The sequence below is a fragment of the Panthera tigris genome, chromosome C1 (assembly GCF_018350195.1).
Source record: "Panthera tigris isolate Pti1 chromosome C1, P.tigris_Pti1_mat1.1, whole genome shotgun sequence".
NCBI classification, from domain to species: domain Eukaryota; kingdom Metazoa; phylum Chordata; class Mammalia; order Carnivora; family Felidae; genus Panthera; species Panthera tigris.
In genome coordinates this window covers 93,520,488-93,544,394 of record NC_056667.1, presented here as the reverse complement: position 1 = coordinate 93,544,394, position 23,907 = coordinate 93,520,488, and the positions used below count along the sequence as shown (strand labels likewise).

Below are 23,907 nucleotides of genomic sequence, written 5' to 3'. Positions count from 1 at the left end.
TCTCTATCTCTGCCCCCTCCCCGTTCATGCGCGCGCTCTCTCTCTCAAAATATAAAAAAATAAACATTAAAAAAATATTATTAAAAAATGCATAACTTCAAATGTAAAGCCAACAGACAGACCCCTTCAGGCACGCAAAATAAGGACCCCCTCCTCCGAAAAACTATCTGACAGTGAGTCTGGTCAACCAAAGAGTGAATCAGAATAATCTGAAGAGAGAAAAATTGTGGTTAAAAAACCAACAACTGGCAGTGAGCATTCCAAGGTAGCCCACAGTCCGTGGATTAAGCAAGTAGAAATTGCAGTTAGCAGAAAATGAATGTGACTACTTTGGACAATAGGAAAGGAGTGCATTAAATAAACACCTTGCATTGTGCAAGAGTGAGGGGAAAAGAGAAACATGCTAATTTTCTCATTTCTCATAACAGAGAGTCACTGGATAGTGTCTCAAATGGAAATTTTGCTTAGAACTTACTTTACTCTTAATAATTACAGCACTATCTCTTAATTTTGAAGGCTGTTTTAAGAATATATTTTGAATATACTTTAGGAATATATAAATATTCCTTGTAGTGAAAACAATTTATCTGATGTTCAGAAATTCCATGTCAATTCCTTGAGTTTCTTATTGTACTATTAAAAAATTCAGTTAGGGGCACGTGGGTGGCTCAGTCGGTTAAGCATCCAACTTCAGCTCAGGTCATGATCTCATGGCTCGTGAGTTCGGGCCCCACGTCGGGCTCTGTGCTGACAGCTCAGAACCTGGGGCCTGTTTTGGATTCTGTGTCTCCCTCTCTCTCTCTGCCCCTCCCCTGCTCATGCTATGTCTCTCTGTATCAGAAATAAATAAACATTAAAAAAATTTTTTTTCAGTTACATTTAATCCATGTTTAGTAAAAATGCCCTGCACAGTATGATTCTATCTTGGCCAAATTATTTCCCTAACTACCTAAGAGCTCTCTATTTACATGCATACAGACAAGATGGTTATCATAGATTGTTGATGATGATTCTTTTTAGTGATATGAACGGAGTAATCTTTTTCTCAAATATCTTCACTACCAACATTTACACATAAATACAAAAGACGATTAATTTTTTTAAATGTTTTTATTATTTATTTTTGAGAGAGAGAGAGCGTGAGCGGGGGAGGAGCAGAGATAGGGAGACACAGAATCTGAAGCAGGCTCCAGGCTCCAAGCTGTCAGCACAGAGCCTGATGTGGGGCTCAATCTCATGAACCGCGAGATCATGACCTGAGCAGAAGTCAGATACTTAACCTACTGAGCCACCCAGGCGCCCCCAAAAGATGATTAATTCTTAACACTGAGTGGCAAGCACAAACTCAGCTGGGTAGTGAAGGACAGTATTTGAAGGTTTTAAGAGCAAATGAATCAAACAGTTCCTGTGGTCATTGCCTGGGTCCAGCTTCCCTGGGCATTTGTGCCAGCCCCATATGGGGAAGTCAGTGGTCAAGGACGTGACTCACGGGGCTCTGCACACTAGGGGCAGGCATCTGGTGGTACTAACACTTGAGCCAAGGATTAGATGTGTGGCCAGGACAGTGTGTGCTGGGAAGGTGGGGGGAGAAAGGGAAGGAGCTGTGTATTTTTCTGTTTCTAAGCTCACTATGGACAACCCCCAGTTCTCAGGAGTAGGTCAGAGCAAAAATTTCTGGAGGGTGGGGAGGAATGTCCTCAGCTAGTCTGTCTGCGAGCTTTTAGAATAGCAAGCAGTGCCCGCAAGAAACCAAGCGGGCTCTCCAAAAACAACACTGCCCATCTCTCAAGATTCATTTGTGATGGGCCAGAAAATTGCTACATCGCAGCGTCAGGAAGACATTCAGCAGAGCCTCTCACAAAGTCCTGTGGACAACTTACGGAATTCTCCAATGGAGGATCAGTATTCCCACTGACCACTTGGGTAAGGAAACGGGCAGCATGCCGATTCAACCTGAGATGCCATGAAGCCAGGAAAGATGCCAGAGTCCGCCTTAAAAGACTCTGTAGGCCGGAACAACAGGCTCAAAGTAACCAAGTCTGCTAAATAAACACAGAATGGGAAACTCCTAGCTTGTCTCCAGGTAAAGACTGCAGAGCTTTAGTTGACTTCTGTCCGTATTAGTGGATCATGGGACATTGCTCCCAAAGCCCTTATTGGCAGTTCCCAAACATACCGTCTTCACTTGGACTTTGTAGAGAATGTTGTTTCCTAGGTAGCCAGGTACGCTTCACCTTCCTGATCAAGGCACTCCATCCTCAAGACGCAGGTGCCATTCAGCTCCTCCAGAAGAGCCCTGGGTTCCCACAGCCCCTCTGCTGTGTCTAAACCACTGGTCCAAACCTACCATAGCTTTTCCCAAATAGAATCCTTTGTCTTTGCAAGTAAACCCTCAGCTCCCATGTCTTTGTCCTCTGTGTCCCCATCAGTCAGCATAGCAGCTGAGACACGTGACTGGTGAATAAATGCTTGATAAATGAACGGATGGGTGGGTGAACAAAGCACAGTGGACTCTCCAGCTGGGGCAGCAAGGCCCAGGGACAGATGGCCAGAGTTCTGTGACCACATCCTCTCTGGACCACACCCTTCTGATGGTCAGTCATCTCCGCACTAACTCCAAGCCCCAAGGGGCCTTGGGTTGTTGGTGCTTCTGAGGTTTCCTAAGCAAAGCTGAACTTCATAAACTCGTTTTGCTCATCAGTGAAGTGAGTAGAATGGATTAACAGCTCTAGCCAGGGCCGCCTTCCAGGCTTACAGTGCAGTTACATGGGATCCAGGGCTCAAAAGGACCTGCACTTGGTTTAAAGCTCTGCTATCACCATCTTCAAACCTCTAGTTTTTAACAAAGCATCCCATATTCTCATTTAGCAGTGATCCCTGCAAATTATGTAGCTGGTCCTATCATCTGTGACTATAAAAGGACCCATATTATTTTTACTGTAAGCTGAAACTATTTTAATGAACATTAAAAGCAATGCCAACTTGCACCTAACCTTTATCAGCTCGCTGAACAAATATTGGCCTGCTTTGTGTAGTTGTCATTGGAAAATGCATACAAACACACATACTTACCCCTTTTTCCACTCATCATTATTTCATATGTGCGTACTTGTCTGTGCTTTGACATGGTTCCCATATTTATCATTTTTAAAAGCTCTATCATATTCTAGAATGTAAATACACCATGGGTTTTAAGCCAAACCCTGATGGCTGGGCATTTGGGTTGCTTCCAATTTTTATAAATAGCATTTCTAAGAGCAATTACTTTCTTATTTTTTCTCTTTTAAGCTATTTCCTTGGCGTATATTCTCAGAAGTGGAATTATCAGGTCAAAGGGTAGGAATAATTTTATAGCTCTTAAATATTACTGGATTGTTCTCTTGAAAACCTGGATCAATTTATGGAGCCATCAGCAAATACACATGTAACTGCTTCTAAGGTTCTGAAAGAATTATTTTTTACTAGTTTAATAGGTACATAATGATATCTCAAAATTGAAAACAGCTTAAATGTTCAACAATAAGGGAGTGAGTTTCAGAAGCATGGTGAGTCTGTATACTTTTTTTTTTCATGATCAGCAAAAATCAGGTCTACTGCCCAGGCACATGGCAGTCCACCGCCGCCCCCCACCCCCAACTCAGCTAATGAGTGCTCTATAAGGTGACCTCAAGTACAGACACCCCAGCTGGCCGAAGGCCCTTGCCCCAGACCAATGCTACAAAGACAAACAGGACAGCTGGGTCCCAGCCCGCCCCATTCCTGAATACGAGCCTCTGTCTTCTACCTGTGAGCTTGGTGTCATCCCCACCAAGAGCCTCCCAGGTTGAGAGAGGATTCAATAAAATAATGTAGGAAGCAGGCTCTTTGAAAGCATCCAGGTTAGTTACTGGCAGGATGAATTTGGTGCTGGGAAGGAGCTGGCTGTGCAGAGTCACTGATCAGTCCAGACACACCCATGGAGTCCCAGCTGTGCTCCAGGAGGAAGAAACAATGGTGAATTCCTGCTGGTGTGAGCTGAGCTGAGCTGTGTGCCTTCCAGGAGGGTGGAGTCCAATCTGGTACCCAGCCCCACCTTTCCTTGAGCTTAACAGCAACACGTATTTATTTTAAAAGCACTAACTGTATACCCCACACTGTTCCAAGTGTTTGACCAAATTAACCCATTTAATCATCCTAATAAGGTAGTGAGTTAACGACTGTCCCCATTGCACAGGTGAGGAAATTGAGGCAGAAGAGGTTGAGTAACTTGCTCTTAATAAGTCAACAGCAATGGTTAGCTAGTGACAGAACTAGAAGAAGCCCAGGAGGTCTAACTCTGTTTCTGAGATCAGCACACTTGTCCTCTGAGCTCTACTATCTTTAAATGAATCAAGGGACACTGGAGTCCCATGGGCCCTGGATGTCATCTACTACAACCGTCTAATTTTTGAGTTGAAGACACTGAGGGCATATCCTAGAAGCTAACCCACCCCCAAAGCACACAGTATGCAGTGACCGAGCTCCATGGAAACCCAGGTCTCCTGGCCAGTGCTCCCCACCCCCCACCACTACCTCTCACCATGGCCTATCTGCTGTCCCAGGATAAGTGGCTAAGCTGAGAGGGGACAACCTCCCAGCCCTCATCCCTGAGGACCTAAGCCAGAGAACTGAGCAGTCTCAATGCTGATGGAAAATCAGACCAGACAGGTCAGCTCTGGAAAAATCAAGCCGAAACCAGTGCTTTCTGGAGTATCACCAAACCCACCATCTGCTCTGGACAACAGAGCAGTCTCTTTCCAGCTATTTCTGTCCAGAGGAGTCAAGGGCTGGGAGAGAAAAGCAATGAAAGCACATTTCTTTTGAAGAACTTAATGCAGAGGGACAGAGGAAGGAAGACTCTCCAAGGCCTGTCCCATCGACCCAGGAGAGACACTTTCTGCCAAGAGGAACTCCCATACTGAGTTCTGTCCTCTCTCCTCTCCTGGCCTCCCCAGGCCCAGCTTCTTTGCATCAGGACACCTGTGGCCCCTCCTGGGATGAGTTCTGCTGCTCCTTCCCCCTCCCCTCCCCCTCCCCTGCTGACGTGCGCACCTTCTTCGGTTATAAATCAATGATGTCTGGATTGATTAGAGGATTGGCTTTCCCTCCAGCAACAACCCTGATCTCTCATCGCTGAAATCTTGAGGCCAACCAGCCTCACTCAAATTTCCTGTTGCGCTGGGACTTCAGTGGAAAGAGCCCTCAACTGGGGACACAAGAGTATCAAATCTGGAGTCAGGAAAGGAGGATTCCAGTTCTGGTCCTGCCACTGATGCTCTGCGTCCTTGCCCGAGTCATTCAACTCTCTGAGCCTCAGTTCGCTCTCGGCAAAGAAGATACTAATTCCTAGCCACCTTCTTTACAGAACGATTGGCAGGAGTGAACAAGCTAAGTGTGAAAATACACTGAATTGTCATGCCCATGCAGACGGCAGGTATGAAGTAGCTCCATCTTGCATCTGGCCAGCTCCATGACCCAGGGAAGTCCCAGTAATCGCTGCGAGCTTTGTTTCCATCCCCCACAATAGAGATAATAACCACACCCGCTCTTCTTCCAACGTTGCTTTGGGGAAAAAGATGGCATATACACATGAAGATATTTTTAAACAAGAAAATGTCCTGCCCCACTGATATACAGGGATTATAAATCATGCTTATGGTGAATGTTTCATGAAACAAGGAAATAATTGTGGCATAGGGGAAAACCCCAGAATTACAAAATTGTGTATACAGTGTGCAAAGAAGAGATAACGCTAACAATAGATGTCTCCCATCATTAGGATACTTTACCTGCTTTATGAACTTTGTTTTTTCTACAGCGAGCATGTATCAATAATAAGACAGGGAAGGGATTAAAATGTCTTTTACTAAGGTTTTTAAAAAGTTACTGAGAAGTCTTGTTCTCAAGTTGCTCAGACGGAGCCAGGCACTAACTGCCAGATCGATGCTGTTAACACAAAAGCTGCTGTGCACAGTGTGTTAGGGAGGGAGAGGTTACCTCCCGCAGGAGTGGGGAGGGGAGATGAGCAGACAAATAGCCAGCCCAGCAGCCACAGAAACACTACTCGTGACTTCCGTGGGCCATCAGAGAACCTCAGAGCTGGCAAGAAGCTTAGGAACCCCTGGCATCCCACAGTTCCCCATTCCCATTTTCCAGATCAAATCGGAGGCCGAGATAGGAAAAGTGACTTGTCTAAGATGCCGGGTCTCATATCCTGCTTCTCCAGCCCTTCTGTGTCGTCTCCGGGGCACTGGGCCCACCCCGGTCAGTGCTTTTGTGGTCTTTGGTGAACATTCACCACGCTTCCCCATTTTCTGGTCAGTATATCAGGGAATCAGAATCACTGTTATGGACTTGGGCACAACATATCCAGGATGTGAATCTGTCATACTCCTGCCCAGAAAATATGGCCAATGCTACTGCAGCAGCTGAATAATACAGGCCTAGAAGTTAGGGATCTTAGAGCTTAATGCAACGTCTTCATCTTGGAAGAAAGAACACTGAAGCCCAGATCTCGAGTGACTTACACAGAGTCGATGTGCCAAGTCACAAACCTCACTGTTTTCATTCACGGTTCAGCGATCTTCTCCATCATATTGTTCAGCCCTTCAGAAATGAATGAATGGATGAATGAATGAATGAAATGGAAATTGATGATAAATGCTGTTATTTAATAGCTAATCATTACAGACTGGAATGTCCAAAACATCCGGAACATAAATAATAATCAAAGAGTTATTGTCTTAATATACAAAGATTGCCTGCAAATCAATACAAAAAAAAAAAAAAACCCAGTAGCAAAAAAGAACAGGGGCGCCTTGGTGGTCCAGTCAGTTGAGTGTCTGACTCTTGATTTCAGCTCAGGTCAAGATCCTAGGGTTATGGGATCAAGCTCCACATAGGGCTTTGTGCTGAGTGTGGAGCCTCCTTGCGATTCTCTCTCTCTCTCCCTCTGCCCCTCTCCCCTGCTCGTGCTCTCTCCCTCTCTCTCAATCTCTAAAATTAAATTAAATTAAAAATAACAAAAAAGAAAAAAGAACTGATAAAAGATACAAAGATGTAATTCATAGAAGAAATACAAACAGCCAACAAACTTGTGTCCTGCTTTTGTTAAGACACACTTGTCATAAAAAATTCAATTCATGCAAAGGAGGATTGGATCTCAAAGCTGGACAGACCCTCAGTTTTTACATTATGTATGTCTGCATTGTTTAAATTTATTATCACAAACATCTTAGAAATTTCTTAAAATCTGACCCCCCAAAATAAAAATACACAATCACATGATTTCAAAGCTAAACATTTCTTTGCTATTGGGAATTATCTTTGCCACTATCTGCCTTTGTCCATCTACACCATTAACGTGTTCCAACAACAAATAAATAATAGACTCACACTACCAACCAAAATTAAGTCCAGGTATGTCGAAAGGACTAAGTGAAACACTACTTTAAAATATCACATGAAGGGTGCCTGGGTGGCTCAGTCGGTTAAGTGTCCAACTTTGGCTCAGGTCATGACCTCATGGTTTGTTAGTTCGAGTCCCGCATCGGGCTCTGTGCTGACAGTGCAGAACCTGCTTGGAATTCTCTGGCTCCCTCTCTCTCTGCCCCTCCCCTGCTTGTGCTCTCTCTCTCAAAATAAATAAACTTTTAAATAAATAAATACATAAATAAATAAATAATATCACATGACAATATAAGAGTATACCATCTAGATCTGAGAAAGCCTTTCCTAAGCACAACAGAATACCTAAGGCCATAAAGAAAATAGTTGACAGATGTGACAACTTACAAATTATAACTTTTGTATAATAAGAGACTCAGAAACAAAGAAACAAATGAGAGGTTGGGAGAAAATATTTGCAATGTGTGTGACACAAGAAGGATTAATGTCTGGACTCTAGGCAATCACCTAAAATCAATTATAAAAGACCAGATACCCAATATAAATAAAAATGGAAAGATATTATGAATAGGCAAGTCAGTAAAAAAAAAATGAGTGATTAATTAATAACGTTTAACATTTCCACTTCATTGGTAATCAGAATACCCATCAAATATCCATTAAAAGTAGTAGAAAATTATAATCCATAGATTATAGGATGCTATGGAGACATTAAGGCAAGTCTGTATGTACAAACATGGGAAAATTTCCAAACATATTCCCTGGAGAAACATGTTATGAAACAATGCAAATAGTATGATCCTATTTAAGCTTATATTTGTTTTCATTTATGTACATATATGCGTAAGTGGGTGAGCAAAGTTCTGACCTTTGCATTAAAGTGTTAACAGTAGTGTCCCCCTGGAAGAAAGTAAGAATGAAGAGAGTAGCTTGAGACCCAAGGGGACGGTCACCTTTTACTTTATTTGCCAATGTGCATATTGTTTGAATCTTTTGCAAAACTACATTCCTCTATGAGCCGTGTGTTTTAGAAAGCAATAAAACAAAACAGTGGAAAGGTCATCAATGGCTGTTTTCTCTTGAACCAGACTGTCAGAAATTGCCTCGACTCGAGGAATAATCCCTTGAGATAGAATGAGACAACCAGCTTTGGAAGCTTCGGGAAGTTTCTTCCAAGTTCACCCTCAGTCTTCATGGTGCACAAACATAGCTTGTTCCCGCTTGTTCCATCCTCAGAGAGCAACCTAGAGGCCAAGCCCACTGCTGGCAAGGGGACCTCTTCAGACGCTCATAAAGAAGCATCCCACCTCCCCTCTACCACCCTCTCCACTGCCAATCTCTGCCTCTGACCAGTCTCCTTGACCCTGGAACCCTCTGCGGGAAGGACAGCTCCAGGTCCTTTACCAGGAAAGCCTAAGCTGCGGGCATGTCAAGAGAAGAAATTTTACAATGTGGACTCAGGAAAAACCCCAAGAAAAGGTCTCCCGGGATCCATGGTCACTTCCATCACCCTCACCTGAGGAATGAGAATTCCTTCTCTGTTCCATTAAAAGATGCCAAATACAGAAAGTTCGTGCATTCAGAGTATGTGAGGACCCCCTAATGTGCCAGATGTCCTGCAGGCCTTTCAGAATGGTGCTCATTTCATTCAGGCCACACCATAGTCCCGGTGTGGGCACTAATCCTTGTCTACATTTTACCAGTGAGAAAACCGAGCTCTGAAGGACAACGTCACCAGAGATCAGTTCAGTTTCGCAAACGTGTATTAATCAGATACTCCAGGCACAGGTCAAGGTGTTTGGGACTCATAGAAAAACAGATGTGGTCCCCACCCTTGAGGAGTTCGTAGTCTAAAGTTAGAGGCTCGCAACAATGAAGAAATCTTGGGTTGATATAGCCTTGACTTAGAGTCTACAAAGAGGCCAGTGTCAGACAGAGACCCATAATGAACGCTAGTTTGACTCAAAAGTATGTACTTTCTCCACGCGGTGCTGTAGAGTTAGAGACGGAGACAAGTAAGCCCCGGGGGGCCGTGGAAATCAATGTAACCTAGCCCTGGGGTCTTACAAAGGCATCCCAAAAGTGGTGAGTTAGGACTTGGACCCCAGGCCCTGTGCCCTTTCTCACCACTGCCACACTGCAGAATCTATTTCCCCACAGAGAGGAAATCTCTGGGTACAGATCACACTCGATGAGAGAGGTCAGTGTCAGGCAAACAGATCCTCATGAAAACCTGCTGGACAGTTTCACTCAAAATTATGCCCCATAATGAACTAGGAGCCTGGGAAGTTCTGTCAAAAAGACCAGCGTTCTCCTTTAGCCTTGACCTTGGGGAGCACAGCCCTTCCTCACTGGACCTCAAGTGAAGTTTTGGGGCAGACACCACTCTCCACATGGCTTCTGGAGCCCCAATTCCAAGGTCCTATCTTCCCTTTCCAGACCCATTTACAGACATTCCTCTATACTCCGTCTTTTCTGCTTTCAACTGTGCAGCCCATCCTGATGGCCACTTTTTATGACCTCAATCTGTTTATCAAGTAGTCTGATCTAATTTCTACCCCCTTCATCCCTGCCTCTGCCTCCTTCATCCCTGCCTCCCAGGATCCACACAAACAGCATCAGCCCTCCTCCACAGCCTGCCCCCCTACACATACTGGCTGAGCCTGTCGTAGAATTCTCACTCCAGGCGCACACTAGCCCAGCTTGGTGGGGGAGGAGGGGGCACTCAGCAGGGGCCACCATGCCACTGGTATCCTTGAGTTAATTCATCATTAGCCCCCTTTACTACGAAACACATTTCTGGTTTCCCCTGCATCGGAGCACAGACACCTCTCTTCACAGTATCCACACAGTTGCACCCTTCGTATCGGAGAGGGAGTTTCTCCAATCACAGACCAATCCAGAATGTGTCTTGATAACTCTGGAGACTTAAACAGGATACTTTTCAGTCTTCCCTCTTCCTCTGCCCACACACGCACACACACACACACACAGAGCACATGCCTGCCACACAGACACAGCTGTGTAAGACAGAGACATTGTGCTTTAACACAATGGAAACCAGAGCTTCCAAGGAGGCTCCTCTTCCCCCCAGCCCTTGGCCGCCTGCCCAGGAAGCTCCCCATCCTCTCCAGACCCTCCGCCTGGGTCCTCCAGGAAGCGAGCACCTGACAAACTGACAGTAGCCGCAGGCCACCCCACATCCCCCTTCTCAGCCTAGAGAATCCCATCTGAAGCAGACAGGGCTTTTTAACAAACAATTAGCTTGAATTTTTCATTAGCTGCTGCTTCCTTTGCAGTTCCTGCCTCGACCCCTTTGCGTGGCCAAGCTATGTACAGCTGGGGAGGCCCAAGCCATCACAGAGGAGAGCCCAGAGGATGCACGGGTCAAGGCTCTGGCGAACCCACCTCTGAAGTGGACTCCTGATGAAGCTGATTATAAATTAAATCCGTTTCTTCCATGCAACCCATGTGCAGCCTCCTTGAGAGACAGGTGTTTTTGACAGCCCCAGCAAAGCCCTCCTACTGCAAGAAAACCACTCTTCCCTGGGGCTGAGGATGGCAACCAGGAGAATAATGAAAACGATCAAAAAGACAGAGAAGTGGAGGCCTTCCATTGGTACGATGTTCCATTGTTTGCAATGCTCTCGCACATTCCGACTCTCACTTTAGCTTACTAACAACCCTGGGAGCTCATTATGATCATTCTTTTCAGCTTCTGGTTTAAAGAAGAGGAAGCCGGGCTTCCGGGGTAAGTGACTTCGTCCAAAGACACACAACAAGGGAGTGGCTGAGGCGGGATGAAGGATGTCTTCCAATGGCAACTCCAGGCTGGATTCTCAGAACGAGGAGACCAAGTAGTTGCCCTTTCCTCTCTGGGGTCCCAGATCGGGGAAACATTGTCTAGATGAGTAAATGGATGGATGTTCAGGAGTTGATACTCAGCAGTGTTTCTGGAAATGTCTGAGAAGAGATGGGAGAGAGAAATGAAAAAGGGCCTTTCTCAGTGCCAAATATATATGCAGACAGTGGTGGAGGAACCCATGTACACGTGCCCTGGGACATCCATATATCGGCCCCCAGTCCTTGCCTCCAGCATCACTGCCAAGGATGTCTACGTGATGTCAGAAAGGTGCCGCTCTCCCAGATGGAGCACCTATCCCTTTAAGGCCAGCAGGAGGGCAAAGTGCCCTGGGAGGAGGAAGAAAGGCCTCTTCAGCCCTGAGAAGAAGCCCAAGGGAAGCCAGCTCCCCACCACTCCCCACAACCTAAAGAGAGGGCCACCCACCTACCAGCCACCTATCAGATCTGCATTATGACCTCATTTGGTTCCAAGTTACCTCAGGGCCCGGGGTAGGAGCAGAAGACGAGCTGGTCATTTTTGGATTGATCTGGCTGCCTGGCGATACCTAGTAGACGGTCAATGATTGCTAATGAATGAAGGCATGCATGAATGGGGGAAGGTGGGGGGGGGGCCACTGCCCCCCAGCCACACACTCCCCTCCTCCATCTGCTGCAGCCTCCCTCCCGTGTAGCATCCTGGCCTCCTGCTGTCTTCTCCTCTGTCTCCTGGCCACAGCTCTGTGGCCTCGGACTTACCTCCAGTGCTCTCCGTAAGTCTTTCCTCCACTGTCCCAGGGCCTCCTTGCAGCTGTGAACGGCAGTGAGGACTTGGTCAGCATAGGTGCCTGTGTCATCCGTCCATAAGCTCGGGAAACTAATGCCCTTGGGGGCAACGCTCAACCAACGGTAGAGGGGCCAGTGGATAAGTGCACACCCTCAGGTGGAAGGTTCTGTGTTCTCCCAGATGGTCTCAATGGAGTCCAGCCCAGTTCCCCGTAGCAGTGTCCTCCCTAATGCACCCTCTGTACACCACTTTCCCAGGGGCCTCCCACCTATCCTACCTATCATAAGACCCCTGGGAGGGTTCTCCGTGCGCCCGGCCCTCTGCTGTTTCCTTGGCTCCTGTCCACAGAACGTCCTTCGTTTCTACCCTGCTGAGGGAAATTCTGCAGCCCTCTGTCCACAGAGGGCATAGCAACCATACAGTTGGCACAGCCAGAGGACTGACTCCATACCGTGGCCTGGGCTATGCCTTTATAGACCTCTCCAAGCCTCACCTCTGGGGTATGCATTACTATTCCCATTTTATAGATGTGCACAGCAAGGTTGGGAAGAATATGACACAGGTCACAATAAGAGAGAAGCCCAGAGCAATCCGAGGTCTTACCTTGGCTTACATAGCACAGTAGGCCTGGCCCCAGAACAGCAGTGACCCCCAGAACTGGTGAGGAGACACACGGAGCCCTGAGATTGGACCCCCATCACCCCCTGGCCGAGGGACACAGAACAGAGGCTAAAGGGTGGGTGAGAGCCTAGGGGTGCAGAAAAAGCAAGATTAGAGCACAGGCGAGCAGGCTGAGGGGCTGAGAAACAGGGCTCAAAGGTCCAGACAGCCAAGTGCACAGGGCCCTGCATGTTGGGATAAGAAAGGAGGATTTTTTTTCCCCCAGAGAGCAACCTGGAGCTTGTAAAGTCTCTGAGACAAGGGTCTAAACAAATTTCCACTTGAGAGAGCTTCCTCAGGCTGGGTGGGGTCAGAGTGGCTTGGCCAATTGTCCAGGAAGGAGACAATCAAGGTTGGAGGCAGGGCAGGTGACATGGGGAGCCTGGCCAAGGAGGGGAGACACCAAGAGAACTGGAGGCGAGGAAGAGGGCAGAGTCGAGGACAGCCTCAGGACTGGCTCCTTGTCCCCACCAGAGAAGTCAAGGCTAGCCCCTAGTCTGGACAGCCTCTCCACTCCTCTCTACTCACTCTGCCTGCGGCATGCTTGGGAGCCTCTGGGAAGGGGTGAGGTTCCCTCGAGCCCCATCCTGGGAGTCTGCTGGGCCATCTCTGCCCCCTGAAACCGTGAAATATTTACAGCCCGCCGAGCAGGGGAAGTGAGGGGGAGCGAGCACATGAATTATTGACAACTTCACTTTTATCCTGGCCCAGGCTGCTGGGATGAGCACAGACCCAGGGGAGCCCCGAGGCAATCTATGGGCATTAAGCAGAGTTTTTGAGGAAGCCAGGGGTAGAGGCTCCTGACTGTCAGGGGAACCAGAGGTGGCCAGAGTAGAGCAGCCCCTGTCCCAGCCCCACGGGGAGCCCAGTGTCGAGGAGAGGGTAGTGAGCAGAGTGATTGGCAAGGAGCCCAGCATCATCGAGCCTGGCCTGGTGGCCCTCACTCCTCACTGGTTGCCTCCCAGACACCCAGGGATTTGGCCTGTCGGGGCCTCACCCCTACAAGCTGCTCGGATACCTGTCGTGACAGAGGTCAGCTGCCCCTCTGAGATGACTGCGGGGTTGTCCCCAGTCCTGCAGGGTACCAAACCCGGTGACAACCCCTGCCGCAGCCCCGAAGGGCCAGCCTCTTTTGCCCCCACACCGTCCCTGCTGGCCTGCGCCTTCCGCACAAACTTGCACAGAACATCCCCTAGGAAAAGGCCTCAGGGAGACTGTTCTCTCCTAGCACGTGGGCAGCACCAGCAATCTGCCTTCAAGGGAAGAGCTAGATCCTGCAGTCGAGGAGTGAGCACTGGAATAGGAGTCAGAAGACAGGGGTCTGAGTCTCAGCACCACAAGCCAGCCATGGACCCAAGCCTCAGGTTTCTTGTCTGAGAAATGGATATGAATATGGCCCATCTCACGGGGCTGGTGGGCATCTCTAGGAGACCTTGTGAGGACAGACTCTGCAGACAGAGGCACTGTTCTTACCCAGACCGGTTCTGCCCCCATCCCTGGAGGCAGCCAGCGCCTCAACCTTCCCAGACAGTGAAAACCCGACAGCCAGGGTGACAGGCAACCCGGCCGTGTGATCCGTGTGATCCTGTCCCAAGACCAGAGGCTTTTTATATTTTCACATTTTGTCCTTCCAGGACATGTGGTGTTGAGACAAGCAGCCTCCTGACAGGCTCCCTCCCTCCTTCCTGGCCTGTCTGCACAGGACAGCCTGCGGGCCCCCCACACACCAGAAGAGGGAAGAAACCGAGATGGGGAGGGGGTACACTCTAAAGCCCACACTGGAATAGGCAGCATCTGGGTCGCTGCCCTCCCTCATCGCTGAGCTGGGTATGGGGGCTCGTGGGGCCCCCATGGGCCTCTGATCTTCCACTGGGAGGCCCCCAAGGCCCTGAGCCCGTGTAAAAGGACAGGATTCCCGGAAGCCCACATCCCCCAGCCCCGTGCAGTGGGGAGCCAGCCGGTGTTTCTATTTCTCACTTGCCACCCCCACCTCCCCTCAGCTCAGGGCACTCTGCAACCAAGTTAGCAGCCTCATATCTTCCAGAGAAGAGAAGGAAGAGAGAAGGAAGAAGAGGTCACTAGAGGTCTGGCTGTGTGGCCATTTCTATCACATGTTCCAGGGGCGCCTGGGTCGGCTCGGGTCATGATCTCATGGTTCGTGGCTTCGAGCCCCGTGTTGGGCTCTGGGCCGACAGCTCAGAGCCTGGAGCCTGCTTCGGGTTCTGTGTCTCCCTCTCTCTCTGCCCCTCTCCCACTCGCATTCTGTCTCTCTCTCTCTCGCTCTTTCTCAAAAATAAATAAACATTCCATTTGACTGGACGTAGTACTTCTCCAAAGGGACGCCACTGGCCTGTGGCATGAGGTCGTTCTTGGTGGTATAGGATTAGCCCTCATTGCAGGAAACTGGGCCGCCCAGGCCCTGGCCGCTAACGCAGCAGCCGCCTCCTACAAGACTGTCATAGCCAGTCCCTGCCTCACGTTTCCAATGGTCTCTGAAGACACAGTCCTACCACATTAAGAAGCGCTAGTTGAGGCTCCCCAGAGAACAGAGACTGGGCCTCTCTCTTTCCTGCCCGACTCCAACTGCCCGTGGCCCCGAGAACTCATCCCAGCCAGCAACTTGCACACACAATGCACTCCTACCCACCAACCCGACTCACCGGCCCGGTTTCCCATCCTGATCACCGCAGGACAGACTATCTCTACCTGCCGGACAGACAGACCCCCTGGCTAATCGGCTGTCCGGTGGAGCTTACCAATTGCCTGCTTACCAGACCGAAAGAAGAAAAGGAAGGCCTTTGCGGAGCAAGAATTCCCTGAAAGCTGACCCAGATCTGCACTCAGACAGACCCTCCACCGCCTCTCAAAGCGGGGGGGGGGGGGGGGTCCTCACTTTCCCTGATTCCTTTCCTATGGGAATTCTCTGCCAACCCCCTTGAAGAACCGAGGCCCGAGGCCCTGGCTCCAAGCCTCCAGACTCCCTCCGCTTCAGCCCATTCCCCAACAACCCACCACCTGCCCTGACTCAGCACCCCGCAGCACCTCTATTCTGCCTGCCTTTACACTGACCTCAGGGATGTGTCAGAATGAGTAATGGCCCCCCAGCACCTTCCCCGTGGCTGGAAACATGCAGGCGCAGCACCTCCCCAAGCCTCCCCGGGGCGAGATCAGAGGGGCCTGTCTCATAGCCCCCACCCCAGTTCACACTAGCTGGCTGGCCTGTGTGAAGTAAGTTCTCCCCTGCCCACCCTCCCTCCCACCTGGCCTCCTCCAAACCCTGGCCGTCCTCCACAGAGGGTAACAGCCATCTACCAAGCCAGTTCATCACCCATCTGTCCATCCACCCACCTGCCTGCCTGACCCACAATCCACCACCCATGTATTAAACCACTCACTCGATACTCAGTGTCTATTGGGCAGTAATGGGGTCACACCTGGCCCGTGCCAGTAACTCTCGCTCAACTAGGCCCTCATTAAAAATACTTTAAAGTTATTTTTTCAAACTGTATCCCCAGGAGCTTGGCCTTTCCACTCGTTTCACATGCATTAATTGAGCACCTACTATGTGCCAAGCACCATACCGGCTGCTGTGGATACAAAGATAAAGGATATGGCAATGCTTGCCAACAGTTTGTCACTGAGGAGACAAACAAGTGAACAAGGCATCGAAACAAGACGTTGGTCCATTTGAGGGCAATTAGCAGCAGGGCATGCCAAAGAGGGGGGTAGTAGCCACACCTAGCCCCCATTTGGGGTTCAAACATGTCTGGCATGGTTCCGAGCACTGTGCATATGTTAACTCGTCTAATCAGAGGTAGGTATTTATTCCAGGGGGAGGAGGATTCCAGCCAGAGGGAACAGCCTGTGCAAAGGCAAGAAGGTCACAGTGACCGTAGCCTAGAAGGCAAATGAGAGGGGGGCAAGAAATGAGGCTGAGGACAAAGGCAGGGGTCATGGTCATTTTTCCCCAGACGTTCATTGTGTGGGGAACCAGTGATTCGGGGATTCTCTCTGCAAGACAGACAGAGCCCCAACCTCATGGAGCTTATAGTCTAGTTAGTCTTAGAGGAGTAGCGGGGGTCAATGCACATCAGAATCTACTGAGGGTGGTTTGAAAAAGCCTCTGGAAGATTCTGAAATGTATCCTTCACCTGGGCTAAGGATTACTGCACTAAATGATCCCAGAACACATTTCACACCTTAACAGTTCTGTAAAAAGGTAGATTAGAGAAAGGAGCCAAAACTTCCTGTCCCAGGAGAATCTGAGGGGCTAATGTTGGTCGTGGAGCCAGGTCAGAGGCATTGGACCCCGCTGGAGGCCCTTCCTGCCTCCATCATGATGGGTGGAGGGGATGAGAGCATCACCCAGGTCTCCCTGCCTTCAGGATGGAGGTGCTCATTCCCACAGCTGCCGACAGCTCAGAGCTGAGTCCCCTTCCACGGCCTGCCCTCCGCAGAAGGGACCCCTTTCCCTAGGGTCACACCCCAGAGCAGCCCACATCCCATGACAGATGAGAGGGCATAAAGGTCTTGATTCCCCAGCCTCAAAAAGGAATCTTTCGGAAGGGTCATCCCAGCTCCAGAGTTCCCCATGGCATCAGCCGAGACCTCTGCCGTAGCTGGTCACAGCTCAAGCTCCCCTCCTGCCCAATCCCACACACCCCTGCGAAGTGTTGATACTAAGTGCACTTCCCAGTAATCCTCTTGCAAGCAAATCTCTGTCTCAGAGTCTGCTTCCTTGAAAAACTGACTTATGACAATGGGCCATACTGAGCCGGGTGCTGGGATGGTGCTGCCTTGACAAGCCTACTCAGTTGTCCACTTTGCTATCTAAATTCCAGTTCAAACTTAGCTGCACTGAAGAGAACTGCCCAGTGTTCCTTACACATCACCTACTCTTTCACGGTCTCCATATGCCAGGGGGTCTACCAAGTCTCTCTTACCTACATTTGGTTGTCCTGACCTGGATCTTTAACATCACCAATACTACCCTTTCCTTTGTACTCCTTTCCTTAAAAAACAAACCAACAAGCAAACAAACAAAAAACTGCTTCCTCCTCCAAGAAGTCTTCCTAGACTGCTTTCCCTGAGTCGGATGAACCCAGAATCTTGGATTTGCATTTCTAGCTGTTGTTGGTTTGGAAACTTTTGTGTGTCTACAGATGGATATTTAAAGCTATGCTTACAGATTTCTTTGAAGTCTACATTTGTGCATTTCTCTCAGGAATGTGTGCTCTGCTTCTCCCATAAAGGTGGGAGACGGGTGGAGACCCCCAAGATCAAGGTCTTCCTTCATCTGTGTCTGCCCCCCCACCCTATCTGCTTGGCAACCATTTGGCTGCCCCCAGAAGTGACCAGTGAAAGTCCGATGACAGTAACTCAATAGGAACTAGAAGTAGGAACACAACCTACTTCTAGCCCTTATTCCCATCAAAGACCTGCATACACAGTCTTTCTAGAACAGAGGAAGGGACAGGCAGGATAGCTATCATTATCTCCAGTTTATAAATGAAAATCCTAAGGCCAGAGAGGTGAAGTGACTTGCCCAGGGACACCCAGATAGCAAGTGGCAAAGCCTGGGCTAGAACCCAGGCCTCCCAACTCCCAGCCCAGGGCTCCTCCTGCCACAGTCCGCAGGAAGGGGCAGCCCCATGTTGGTGAGACTGGTAGCGTGGAGGGGAGCTTGGGAATCTGGTCTGAGGGCAAGTAGTGTGCTCCTGGTAGGTGAGGCGGCCCTTGCCCGCCAAGGGGGTTGGGAGATGTTGGCAGGCACTTGTGGGGGGCACCCCAACTTCTACCCTTTTCCCAGATGGCCCTATGCAAAGGGCCCTTTCAGCAGACACAGTCACCAAGAAGGGAACCCAGCTGGAGGAGGAACCTGCAGAGTCCTCCAAGGTCATGGCCAAAGGCTGGGCCCACCTGCAGGGAAGGGGGATGTACCAAATACACAGGACTTCATTACACCATCCAGCAAAGGGTTCCATTCCTCCTAATATCACCCAGGCCCTGGAGAAGGGAACGAAGGGGCACTAAGGGTTCACAGGGGTCACAGCACCGTTGGAAGTGAGACCCCTGAACCTCACTGAGCTATAAGTGGGGGAGGGTAGAATGCTCCATCAGGACTGTTCTCTGGCCTGAGGCCTCACAGTGGCTGAGCATCGGCACCGACTTGTGGGGGCACCTTCAGAGAGGCCTCTGAGAGCTCACCACCCCATCTCTCCTGCAGTGAGGACCACCAAAGGCTCTATGGTCAGTCCTGAGCCTAGCTAACAGGTGCTTCACCGTGCGCTTGAAGACTTCACATGTGACTGGAAGGACACTGGGGTTAATCATCATTATCATAATAAGTTAACAGGTAGGTAGCCCTCACCCCACACTCAGGCTGTTCTCAACACTTTACATACAGCAGGCTCAGGGAGCTAACCACCACCCCCAGGCGGGTACTATTATTATGCCCTGGTACAGATGAGCAGACATGGCAGTGGGCTTACTTGACTGAGGTGAACAGCTACAAGTGGTAAGGGTGGGGTTCAAACCCACGCAGTCCTGTAACAGTCTGCTCCTTTAGCCTCCCTGCTGTCTCACCCCTTCCAGCGTTTCGGGGCGTTCTTGTCCTAAAATTCAGTTCCTAAGCCCATAGAATTGACCAGGAAGGGACACCTCCACTCTCCCTGCCCTGCCCCCACCCCCCCCCACCCCCCCCACCCCTGGGATTTGGAAGAAAATGTGCAAGCCAGAGTCCCAGGCAGCAGAAAGCCTCCCTCTGGCGAAAAGGAAAATCTCAGAGCGGCTCCTGCAGAGCCGGCAGCGGGCCCACGGCAACGACTGCATGGCCCCGGCTCCGTCCACACCTGCACCACCCAGCAAACGGCACCGGGGCCCCCTTCGGTTAAATGATGAGAACCACGACCTCCTCCCGCTGCCTTGCAGGCAAGCACTTGAGCCAGGGTGCGAGGGTGCGGGGGTGCGGGGGGGGAGGGAGGGGCGGCCGCCCTCGGGTTCAGCACGGGCCGCGGGAGCCACATCTTTACCCAGGCAGCGCCCTCTGCTGACCGGGCCGGCTGTGTGCGGCGGAGAAGGTGCCCCCGCCCCGGCAGAAGCCGTTGCCGCCTTCCCTAGAGCTGGGCGGCCAGGGGCAGCCTCCTGAGCCTGGTCTGCCAGTTCGTGAAAAAGTAGAGTCATACAGCCACAGGGAGACGCTAAGATACACAGGCCTCCAGACCAGATGGATCCAAGTCCTGTTCGCCTCAACTTCGTGGAAGCCTCAGTATGCAGATGTCTACAACGGAAGTAATCCTTCCTAGGCCCTAGGATTAGGTTGAATGTGATGATGTCATTAAGGTTCAGGCTAATAGGGAGTGGTCACTAATTACATGCCCCCCCACACCCCAGTACAGGCAAAGAGGTGACCCACACTGCTGGACTACTGAACCCGAGTTCACAGGGCTTCAGGTCTTCAAGCTCCTTCACCGCTCCCTTCCCCTAACCATAAGGGTGCCCAAAAGACAGTGTCCCCAGGGAGCCATCTGGGGAAGGTCCTCCCGTGTGGAGGTCTACCAACTCTCCATGGAAACTGGGGTAAATTAAGCCCCTTCTCTGGGGTTCACCATTAAATGTGGAGACTGGACAAGATTTACGGTTCCCAGATAGATACTAGACCGTCAGCACCCAGAACACCTAGAGAGCTCTTTAAAAATTCAGATTCCTAGGGGCACCTGGGTGGCTCAGTCGGTTAAGCAGCCAACTTCGGCTCAGGTCATGATCTCACAGTTTGTGGGTTCGAGCCCTGCATTGGGCTCTGTGCTGACAGCTCAGAGCCTGGAGCCTGCTTTGGATTCCGTGGCTCCCTCTCTCTCTGCCCCTCTCCCACTCATGCTCGGTCTCTCTCTGTCTCTCAAAAATAAATAAAAATGTTAAAGAAAAATTTTTTTTGAAAATTCAGATTCGTAGATCTACCTCCTGGGGTTCTGATTTAGACAATCACCTTGGAGCCTGGGAATTTGTATTTAAACACTCTCCCCAAGTTACTTGGACGTCCAACCACATTTCAGACCATAGTCTGACCTGGTCTTCTCCGGGTCCAAGATTCAATAACCTTAGATCTGTTGAAGAAAGGCCTAGATTGATCCGTGAGCCTTGTTCTCTAGTCTGGAGTAGGCTACCTTCCTCTCAGAAGACAGTTCAAAGAAATTTCTCCCTGCCTCTGTTTCTCCTTTGGAAAATATTGGGAAATGGCCCCTGGTTAGCAGATACACTTGGTTGCTTTCCTGAAATTCATCCTTCTTGCCTTCCTTGGTAAGAGAACCCCAGCCTTGTTAAAGTGTCCTTTAATCACAGAAGATGGTATTAATCCTGATTCATCTCAGCCAGTTCTGGTAATCCCGTTTCCTCGGCTGCTGTTTATTCCAGAAGCACCATGAGAACCAGTTGTGGCTGAGGAAATATGAAGGGAAGTTTGTGGGGGGTGGGTGCGGAGTGGGGGAAAGGCTACTTGAAAAGAGATACAGAAACAGAGACTCCTTCTTCTTTCCCTGGATAGAGTCACGACCGGATGTGACATCTAGAGCCTCAGCAGCCACCTTCCAACTGCGAAGGGATAGTTCTAAGCAGAGGGCAACAATTCTAAGCAGAGTGGAAAGCTGGAAAGAATCTCGTTCCTTCAATTACGCTGTGAAGCTGCTAAATTGGCCAACTCTGGAGCCACTTTCTCCTAGCGGTTGGGTTTTCTGTTACTTACAACAGAGAGTATCCTTACTGATACACTCGGCTTCCGAAACCAAAGGAAAACGAATGCACAGTGAGTTGTGGGCAGGTTTACTGTACTAGGAATCACCCTTCCTCCAATTCACTCCATTCTCAAGGGCCGTCAATTTTGTCTCCTAAATATTTCTCAAATTCATTCATTTTTCTACATCTCCACTGCCTCCATCCTGTGACAACTGTGGCGTTTACTTCTTCACACATGCACCCTTCCCCCCTCCCAGCCATTGTCCATCCCTCAGTCAAAGCTGACCACGTCACTCTCCTGCTTCCCTTTCTCCTAGAACAGAGCCCATACACTTTCCATGCCCACAGCGCCCTGCATCGTCAGCCCCTCTCTGCCTCTTCAGCCTTGCCGCCATTTATTATTTCCAGATCATTCTCTGCTTCCACCACAATGGACTCCTAACACGTTCGAAGCTTTTCTCCCCATCAGGAGCCCCTGACCACAGGGATGCCTCTACCTGGAATCCTCTTGTCCACCCAATCTCGTTCATCTACCAGACTCTTGCTCCCCTTCAACCCCCTCTCAGACATCACTGCCTCAGGAAAGGAACGCCTACACCAGCCCAGTGGGGCCCCTGTTCTCCCTGCTAAAGGTTTTCAAGCCTCCCAAGCTTTGCCTCTGGAACCCTCATCATCAGGTTGGTTTGGCCAAACCTTGTCCCCTTGGCTAGACTATAACCTGTATAAGGTCAAGGACCCTTTCTTGCTCATCATTGAACCCCAGCACCTCACACAATGCCTCACATAAATCCAGGGCTCAGTACATCATTGTCAAGTGCATGAAGCTCTCACCTTCCCAGACAAGGAGGGTGCTAACTTTTAAGTTCTGCCTCCAGTACTTTAAGGAATAGACTCCTCTTCAGAGCAAACCTATTCTGTGTCATCAGAGAATGTCGGTGCTAGACAAGACCCAAAGACTTTCCAGACAAGCAAACAGAGGCCTTGGGCAGTCACTGGTTTGTCATCAGTCCTTACACATCCTCTCTCTGCCAGGTGCTGTGCTAGGTGGGGAGGGCCCAGAGTTAACTAGGGCAGGGTCCCTGCCCTCCCAGAGCTTCCTTCTGGTAGATTTTTTCTAATATTTTTGTCCATTCTGCCCTCCCCTGACCCAGTTCTCCATCTGTCTTCTGAGGCACTAAAGGCAAGTTTGACAGCAGGACACCGTGGGGCCCTGTTCCTGCCTGGGGGTGCCCTGGGGACTTCCCAAAGCTCTGATCTGAAGGACAGAGAGGCATCCAGTCAGCGCTGACCAGACACCAAAATGGAAGACTTCTTGCTAGCCCTTCTTGCCCATCAGCCAAAAGAATATGGTATCATGGAGACTCTCCGGTGTACAATGGATAGTTCATAATTGCCTCAGTTTCCCCCAGGGTGACTTCCTCCCCCAGAAGCTCTGATGTCAGGCGTTAGTAGGGGGAGAAACTCAAACTCCATTTCAGAAGAAGATAAAAATCCTGCGGAATGCCCCTCAGCTCCCATCTTGGTGCCTCTTTGTTCCTCTCTAAGAGGAGCCCAACCTCATTGACCAGGGCAGAGGTGCCAGGGCCTTCGGGCCTGGCAGCCAGGACTGACAAGGAGACTAGGGGGAGAGCTAGGCTCAGGGTGGGGTTGAGGAGGGATATGCCAAAGCCGGAAGCTGTCATGTGGGAGCACGGGAAGGAGCTGGAGTTGCAGGGCTGAGCGGCATCTCCAGGCCCCTCCCAACAGTGGACTCTGGAGCTGGGCACAGTTTCCCACACTCAGGCGCCACAGTCTGAGCTTCTGGGCCCACCAGTGTCTTTCTTTGCCTTACCCCCACACCTCAGATGCCTCATGGAAGATGCCCCGGCATCCAGGAAGCCCCCTACAGACTGGCAAGAGTGGAGGGCTTGAACCAGGGGGAACGTGGCCCTGGAGAGAAAGCCACGGGCTTCTTTGCCTGATGTCTCCGGTGGTCACTGTAGGCAAGGTGGGCCGGAGGCAGCAGCAGATTAGAAAGAGAAGAAAATTGGGAGGGAGGGGCGCCTGGGTGGCTCAGTCGGTTAAGCGTCTGAGTCAGCTCAGGTCACGATCTCACGGTTCATGAGTTCAAGTCCCGCATCAGGTTCTGTGCCCTCAGCACAGAGCTCGCTTCAGATCCTCTGCCCCCCCAACCCCTCCCCTGCTTGCGCTCTCTCCCTCTCTTTCTTGCTCTCTCTGTCTCAAAAAATAAATAAAAACGTTTAAAAGAAAAAGAAAAGAAAATTTGGAAGGAAATTCATTCAGGGCAAGAGCTGCTCTTTAATTTCTCAAATACATTCTCTCGTTGCTTTCTTCTCCTCCCCCTCCCCCTCCTCTCTCTCCTCCAGCTCTCCTTCCCCCCTCTCCCTTCTCCCCCCCCACCTCCTCCATCTTTCCCTTCCAGCACAGACAGTCTTCATACAATTAAAGTAGGACAGGAATGTTTTCCA

At 50.0% G+C, this 23,907-nt stretch overlaps 1 long non-coding RNA gene across 3 annotated transcripts; it reads left to right on the top strand.

Moving 5' to 3' along the window:
- The first annotated feature begins 11,782 nt into the window (after nucleotides 1–11,782).
- On the top strand, nucleotides 11,783–14,885 carry LOC122241554. Of its 3 annotated transcripts, XR_006221790.1 has the most exons (4): nucleotides 11,804–12,038; nucleotides 12,401–12,552; nucleotides 13,941–14,076; nucleotides 14,713–14,885. It is a non-coding gene; the product is annotated as an uncharacterized LOC122241554 (long non-coding RNA). The 3 variants fall into 3 exon arrangements; XR_006221789.1 differs by lacking the exon at nucleotides 12,401–12,552 and having other exon boundaries at nucleotides 11,783–12,038; XR_006221788.1 differs by lacking the exon at nucleotides 11,804–12,038 and having other exon boundaries at nucleotides 12,065–12,552.
- The last annotated feature ends 9,022 nt before the right edge of the window (nucleotides 14,886–23,907 follow it).